We start from the raw sequence: 8,782 nt of genomic DNA, 5'->3' as shown, positions 1-8,782 counted from the left end.
TTATGGAAATTTAAGCACAGCCTTTAGAGAACCCAGTTTATTGATGCATAGGAATTTGTTCTAGGAAAATAATTATCCCAGGACACAAAGATGTGTGTGCAAAGCAGTCCTCTAAAACATTATTTGTAACAGTAAAAAAATAATTTAGACAACCTAAATATCCATCCGCAGGAGGACTGGCTAAACGTATTAGAGTAAATCCATCTGAGGCACTGTGCCCAGCCATTTACAATGATAATATAGATCTATATGAATCAATTCAAAAATATGTTAACTGAAAATGGCGAGTTACATAGAAGCATGCATAATAGAATCCCATTTCTCTAAAAAAAAACCAAAAAACTATGAGCGAGACTGCACAGGAAAAGGCTGAAAGGGTACAACAATCAAATCTCAGCGGCAAGGCAGTCTACCTAGCAGTTAGGTGAGCAAAACCAGAAAATCCAAATCAGTTGCTGTTGAGTAGATTCCGACTCATGGTGAGCCTGTGAGTACAGAGTAGAGCCGCTCCTTAGAGTTTCCTGGGCCGTGACTTTTTGGAAGCAGATCTTCATTCTAGTCTGCCATGTGCCTCTGGGTGGATTCAAACTGCCAACTTTCCAGCTGTGCTCAACTGTTTGCGCCACCCAGGAGCTCTGGTCAGAAGACAAAAAAACAAAAACTCACTGCTGTCGACTCAATTCCGACTCATACCGACCCTACAGGACAGAGCAGAATTGTCTCGTAGGGTTTCCAAGGCTGCAATCTTTACAGAAGCAGACTGCTACATCTTCTCCCACAGAGCAGCTGGTCTGTTCAAACTACTAACCTTTTGGTTAACCACTGCACCACAGGGGACCTGAATTCCATTCTCAGCTCCTGTTTGTGACCTAACCCTCTCGGCCTCAGTTTCCTGGTCTGAAAAGTGGAGATTGTGGTTCTCACCTTATGGCGCTGACTTGAGCAGTAAATGAGAGGATGGATGTCAAATCCCAGCATGGGATATGCGGGCACTTGGTAAGTAGTTCTTTGCAACTTGCCACTCCAAAACTTAGTAGCTTCAAGAAACAACTGTTTTATTATGTCTTGCAGATTCTAAGGGTCACAAATGTGGGCAGGGCTTGGCTGAGTGACCCTTCGCTCCTTGTGGCATCACCTAGGGTACTTCAGGGGTACCTGGCTATGGATGCACAGGTCTGGAGCATCCAGGGTAGTTTCACTCATGTATCCAGCACCTTGGCGTGTGTGTCTAGAAGACCAGGCTCAGCTGGCACTCTTGATTGCAGCGCTAACACATGGAGTCTCCAGCATAGTGGGTCAGGGCAATTAGATGTTTTATATGGAGGCTGGCTCCTAGAGCGAGTATCACAAAAAAAATCTGGTGAAAGCTGCCTGGCCTTTCCTGACTTACCCTCAGAAGTCACATAACATCATTGTCACCACACTCTATCAGGTGAAGGTGACAGTGGCTGTTCAGTGTTAGAATTCTCGCCATTCATGTGGGAGAACCAGGTTTGGTTCCTGGCCAATATACCTCATGAACAGGCACCACCCATTTGTCAGTAGAGGCTTGCATGTTGCTGTGATGCTGAACAGGTTTTAGCAGAATATCTAGACTAAGGTGGACTAGCAAGAAAGGCCTGACAATCTACTTCTGAATATCAGCCAATGAAAAATCCCTTGGATCACGAAGGTCCAATCCCACTGTGCATAAGGTCACCATGAGTCAAAGGCCGTTTTGATGGCAGCTAACAACAACCATTGGTGAAGTAATAATAAGCCCTCCTAGATTCAAGGGAGAGGATATAGTCCTCCCTCCAGGGAAAAAAGAGTGTCACATCAAAACTCCCACAGGGATCGAGTTACTGGGCCGAGGACTGGAGACCGTGGTCTCAGGGGACATCTAGCTCAATTGGCATAACATAGTTTATAAGGAAAATGTTGTACATCCTGCTTTGGTGAGGAGCGTCTGGGGTATTAAAAGCTTGTGAGGGGCCATCCAAGATACATCTACTGGTCCTACCCCATCTGGAGCAAGGGAGAATTAAGAAAACCAAAGACACAAGGGAAAGATTAGTCCAAAGGATTAATGGACCACAAGTACCACAGCCTCCACCAGACTGAGTCCAGCACAACTAGATGGTGCCTGCCTACCACCATGGACTGCTCTGACAGGGATCACAATAGAGGGTCCTGGACAGAGCTGGAAAAAAATGTAGAACAAAATCTAAACTCACAAAAAAGACCACACTTACTGGTCCGATGAAGACTGGAGAGACCCTGAGAGTAAGGCCCCTGGATGTCCTTTTAACTCAGTAATGAAGTGACTCCTGAGGCTTACCCTTCAGCCAAAGATTAGACATGCCCATAAAACAAACAATAATACACGTACCTCAACCATGTATGAGACTGAATGGGCACACCAGCCCAGGGGCAAGGATGAGAAGGCAGGAGGAGACAGGAAAGCTGGACGAATGGAAATGGGGAACCCAAGATAGAGAAGGGGAGTATTGACACATTGCAGGATTGGCAGCCAATGTCACAAAACAATATGTGTACTGTTTAAGGAGAAACTAATTTTCTCTGTAAACCTTTACCTAAAGCGCAATTAAAAGAAGAAGAAGAAGACTGTCAAAGTCCCATTGCAAATGAGCATGTCAGATGGGTGATACTGTTGTTGCCATCTTTGGAAACTGTAACCTGCCACTGAACCTATGTCTGTATATCTTAGGATTTTGCAGATTATAACGAACAAATCTGTTTTGGAAAAAGTACAACCGGAATGCTTCTTAGAAGCAAGGATGGCGAGACTATGTCTCACATACTTCGGACATGCTATCAGGAGGGATCAGTCCTTGGAGAAGGATATCATGCTTGGTAAAGGAGAGGGTCAATGAAAAAGAGGAAGACCCTCAATGAGATGGGTTGACACAGTGGCCACAGCAATGGGCTGAAGCATAACAATAATTGTGACGATGGCACAGGACCAGGCAGTGTTTCTTTCTGCTGTGAGTCGGAACCACCCGGACAGTACCGAACAACAACATAATATATACATCTATAATACAATGCATATATGTGTATACAGAGATTTCTACATGCTTTGTATAAGTGACACATGAGCACACAAATAGGAGACAGGTATAAAGATATTCATGTATTCTAGATGAGACTTCTTGGGTTGGGAGGCAACCCTTTTCCATGGAGTCTGGAATGTTTGCGGAGGGGCACGATGGAAAGAGGAAGGCAGTGCTCACTTGTTGTATATATAGCGTAGGATTTGCCCTTTACAATAAGATGATGTATTTCATTTTACTTCCCCTGTTGCTATGGTATTTGTCACTTTATTTATAACTGTGTCTGTTCAGTTGCATCCATGTGGTTCAGAGGTTTTTCTGCTCTAAGAAAGAACTAGATCCAGCACAGAGACTAAAGGGGCAGGGGTGGGGCCGGGGCACAGGTCAGGGGGTTGTGCTCATGCCCCTTCACTGTCTTTCCTGAGTTGGCTCTTTAGTCCCCCAACACCCACAACCAGTGCAATCTTACCTGCATCGTGCACCTCTCAACTCCAAATTGGTCATGCACAGCAGAACCGAGGTCTATCGGGGGCTCTCTGCGATCTTGTGATCTTTCTGAGCCTCCTTCTTTCCTCCTCCCCTCCACTTTGTAAATAAAGCAAGAAGGCTAAAGCAGATCTCCTGAGGCCCCTTCCAGATCTACCACTCTTGTCTTAGTTCTCTAGAGAAACGGAATCAGTGGTGTGTGTGTGTGTGTATATATATATATATATCATATATATGTGTATATGAGAGAGAGAGATTTACTTCAAAGGATTGGTTCATGCCGTGTGGGGACTGGCAAGTCCAAAATCCATAGGTCAGGCAGCAAGCTGGAGACTTCTGCAGGCTCATGTCCCAAGATCTGTAGGTCAGGTGATGAGAAAATTACAGAGTGAAGAAAGAAAGCAAGCTCTCCCAAAATATCTACTTATAGTCTGGAGGCAGACCACACCCTAAGGAACTCCTCTTTCAATGGATTGATTGATTACATTAGATTGTCTTACAGGAGGTGATTGTATTACATTACACTGTGGAACAGCAGCTACTCTAGTGTTTGGGCAAACCACTGGGAACCATAGCCTAGCCAAGTTGATACATAAAAGTAAACATCAAAGCTTCCAACTGGTCTTTCAGGTTCTCAAGAACCCTGAGCCCTTTCCACCCAATGGGTTTTGCGCCCATAGCTATCTCTGCCTGCTAGTATCTTCCTCTGCTCTTTATATAAGGGACTCCTCGTCATCCCTAAATGTCACCTCCTCCAAGGAGCCTTCCCTGACCCACTCATCTATGACAGACACACTCAGTGCTGCAGTCACATGCTCACATCCCCTAGAATTTCTGGACCATTCTTTGCACACTGGCTTCCTGGCTCTGCTCTCACTCCCAACACCCAGCACCTGAGCCTCCTTCTGGCTCCCTGTCCTCAGGCTCCCAGAAGCCACTTCGTCTGCTTGCATAGGGAGGTGGAAGTACCTGGGAATTTATATTCCCCAGGGGCAGCCCTTAACCAATGACTGAAGGGCATGGGAGTATAAATACTTCAGCTCCCTTTTCTAACTTGGAAGACCCTAGGTGTGCCCTACGCTGTCTCCAGAAACCCCTGTCAATTGAACCACATCTCTTCCCTGGCACTTTGCTGGATGTTGTTCTGTTGCTTGGCTTTCTTCTTGTCTCTGTCCCACCCTTCCACTTCTAACCAGGTTTCCCTGAGAATACTGCTTAATACACGGCTCTCACACAAAATCTCGTCTCAGGGTCTGCTTCTGGGAAACCTAACCTAAATCATTTCCTAAATTTGGTCTCCTGGCATTATTGTCCAACTTTGTGTCTGCTTATTTCCTGGATGGGACATATCCCAATTCATAAATGCTATACCAAAAACAAACAAACTTGCTGCGAACGAGTTGATTCCGACTCATAGAGAACCTGCCCCATAGGGTTTCCAAGGAGCACCTGGTGGATTTGAACTGCTGACCTTTTGATTAGCAGCCAGACTCTTAACTGCTATGCCACCAGGGTTTCCAATAAATGTTATACTTATCTGTTTACTTTATACATGGCTCTCAGCCCCATTAGGCCATGTGTCCCCTGAAGACAGAGGGTATTTCTGCCTTGTGCGCAAATTTGTGTCATCATATGTTGCTTGGAACAGAAAATGTGCTAAAAAAAATTTGTTGAATGAAGGACTTAAGGAGCAATTGAAAGATTATCATTCTATAATGCCCACCTTGACACTTTCGTCTTTGCTCTTGGTGCTGCCTGAGGTATTCTCAGTATCTTAGATATGCTCACTTCCATAGAAATTCTTTCACTTATGACAACCAATAAATGAATGCTTGAAAAACATCCTTGTCCCCCACTGAGTACCTGCAGCTCTGCCCACCCTGTCCACGATAGAGTCTTGACCCTGAACCTCAGACCTGTCATGGAGGCCTGCGTGTCTGACTAACCTCTCCTCCCTGCCTCACTGTTGCTGGGCTCCGGATGCTGTATCGGTATGGAGAAAGGGCCCCAAACATCTGCCCTCCAGAGATGTGGTGCCCTGAGTTTGAGCAGGGGGGAATTGAGTTGGTTCTGGAAGAGAAATTGAATCCCAAACAGGTTAGGTCTTGAACGTTGACTGTCACTCACTAGCTGTGCTCCTTGGTTGCCTCACATTATTTTTCTTCCTCATCCAAAAAATTGGCACAATAAGGGCTGTTATTGCATCTGTTTGAGGATTCCATGACTCTCACCTAGGGGACCCAGCACAGGGCCTGCGTGTGATAGGAACTTACTAAACTGAGGTTCCTTGTCCTCTATCAGGCTCAATTTTGCCTTGGGAGTCTTTGGGTGGTGCGAATGGTTAAGGTAGTCATCTGTTAGCCTAAATGTTGAGTTTCCAGTTCACCCAGATGCACCTGGGAAGAAAGGCCTGGCAATCTACTTCTGAAAAACCAGTGATTGAAATCCTATCCAGCACAGCTCTACTCTGACACACATGGGGTCGCCATGAGTGGGAGTCTACTCAAGGGTAACTGGTTTTGTTGTTGTTGTTGTTGTTTTTGCCTTCAGCCCAAGAACAAGCACTTTTGACCAGATGGGGAAAGGGAGCTAGAGTCCAGAGGGGTCAGTACCACAGAGCAAAGCCATGGGGTTCAACCTTCTGGAACAGTCATCCCTCCTGTTTGCCTCTTTCCACCTGTCTTCCTTTTGCTAATCAAAAAGTGAGGCATGGAGGGCCCACAGGGCCTGTGGCCACAGGGGCAGAAGGTTCAGTGGGGGCACTGAGCACCAGCCTGGGAAACAGCAGCCCTGAGGAAGAGAGAGCCCTGAGGCTCAGGGCCCTAGGAGGCTGAGAAGGGAAGCGGGGCCCCAAGGTGCTGAGAAGGGGAGTGGAGTCCCAGGGGGCTGAGAAGGGAAGTGGGGCCCCAGGGGGCTGAGAAGGGAAGTGGGGCCCCAGGGGGCTGAGGAGGGGAGGTGGGCCCCAGGGGGCTGAGGAGGGGATCAGGCGTCTGAGAGGGCTGAGGAGGGGAGCAGGGGTCTGAGGGGGCTGAGGAGGGGGAGTGGGGAGCACAGGCTGAGTGCAGAGTTGTGGGAAGGAAGCAACCTGAGCCCAGGGGCCAGTTGGACTCAGAGATGGTTCTGGGAGGTGGACAGTGCTGGGCTCCCCAACACAGGGAACCCCTGGGCAGGACCGCCTGACCCTCAGCCCTACTGCCTATGGGATCAGGATTCCTTCCACTGTAGCCAAGAACCCTTTCCTCATGTGGTTACACCCCAGAGGGGTGGAAAGGAGGGAGGAAGTACCTCCAGGCCTGTCCTCAGGGCTGTCTCCGCCCCCCTTCCCTGCTCTCTGGTCTGTTTGTGACCCGCTGTCAGTAAAACCTCTTCACTTATTGATGGTTTTGGAATGGTGCCTTGAGCCCTTGGGAGGCAAAGACCCCCAGAGACTTCTCGGACCGATACACAAGGGCAAGAAATTGTCGGAGGACTACAAGAACTGGCTTACCCTGAACTCTGCCTAATGCTAAAGGATAGGCCAGAGGGAAGTCCTTTAACATCTGTGTGGCCTTGCCCTTTAGAACGGTAACAAGGGTCACTGCTAACAACCAGTGGCCCTTCCTTTTCCAGCTGTGAAAATAAATAACAGAGACCAGTGGTTTTTCAGTCAGCTGACTCATGGCGACCCCACCTGTGTCAGAGCAGAACCGTGCACCATGGGGCTTTCAGTGGCTGATTTTTCAGAATTTCTTCTTTTTTTGGATCACCAGGCCTTTCCTCTGAGGCTGCTCCGGGTGGACTTGAACCTCCAGTCTTTTGGTCAGCAGCCAACCGTGTTAACCATTTGCACCGCGCAGGGATGGTTCATGGAACTTACCACCCAATAGAGAAAGTAAGCAACTGAGTGGGCAGTGAGGAGGTGAGTCCGGGGCTGTGCTCGCGACGGAGCTAACATTTAGTGAAGACTTACGTGGTGCCAGGCACGACACTAAGTGCTTTATATGCAGCATCTCATTGCAACCTCACGAGAGAGTCGTGGAAAGCCAGGACCACTGCCGTTTCTTACTTTGCTAGCATGTAAGCCGAGATTCAGAAAGGTCAGTCTGGGAGGTTAAGGCAATGGCTAATCAGTGGTGGACCTGGCCACTTCATGGGCTTCAACCTGCATGGTCTTCAGCCTCTGTTCTTAGCCTCTAGGTTGCATTGGGTCCTGCGCTAGAGAAGCCCAGGCTGCTACGGAGCCAGGGCAGTCCAGCAGCTTGTGCAGATGCACCAAAGCCCAAGAGCCAAGTCCATCTGAGGAAGTTCAGCACGACAGGGACACAAGGGCGAGGTGAGGAGAGGCCAGAAGTGAACAGGCAGCTCTTGTCTGCTCCTCCACCTGGGAGCAGGGAACCTCAGGTCCTGAGTAGCAGCTGAGGTTGGCTGGCACAGGCTTGGCTAGGGACAGCAGCCATCCTGGCTAATTTCCTGGAAGTGCTCTTTTCATTTTACCTCCTGCCTCCTGGTCCCAAGACCGCCCTTAACTTAGCAATTTTCCTCTCTTAGTTTCCTTTTCTCATTTTTTATTAACCAGACCTGACAGGCACAAGGACGGAGTCTGTGTTTGTTGCCATAATCGTTCGACGAGCACATAATGAGAATCGCTTATCAGATAAATATGCTGCAATTAGCCTCGAACCACAATGCCATCTGTGTTTTCATGACACCCAGATGCGGTTGAAGTCCATGGCAGGAGCTCTGCTGGGGATGTGCAGAGAGGGGATGACACCTAGGGGGCTCCCAGGGAGACGGGTGCTCTGGACTGGAGGCTGCAGAGCCTGGGACCACTTCCAGTGACTCGGGTGGTGGACTTTAAGGTCAGCACTGGCTGGGACGCTGAGAGCCATCTGTGACTTCCTGAGGTTTGGGACTCCTCAGGAGAGAGAAGTAGACAGTCATACATCTGTCCCTTTCTTTAATTGCTTTGTTAATTGGCTCTTGAAGGGGACAAGGCCTGTGTGATGGAAAACACAGTGCGGTGTTCATTGCAAGCGCTCGATAAAGTTTTGCAGGGTTGAACTGCATAGAGATGCCTCCTAAGTCCAGACTGATTCTCTGGAAGTCCTGGGCAAGAAGCCCGAGCCTAGAGTTGCTGCAGGTCGCCACATGGAGGTGAGGGGTGTGTTAGGATGAGAACAGATCAAAATTTGGAGAAATATAGTCTAGTTAGGTTTGGTCTGGAATTAAATTGGGATATCCTTTAGCATCCCTGGGTGAAA

Source organism: Elephas maximus, chromosome 15 (genome assembly GCF_024166365.1).
Source record: "Elephas maximus indicus isolate mEleMax1 chromosome 15, mEleMax1 primary haplotype, whole genome shotgun sequence".
Taxonomy (NCBI): Eukaryota; Metazoa; Chordata; class Mammalia; order Proboscidea; family Elephantidae; genus Elephas; species Elephas maximus.
Note: the sequence above shows the minus strand (reverse complement) of the source record.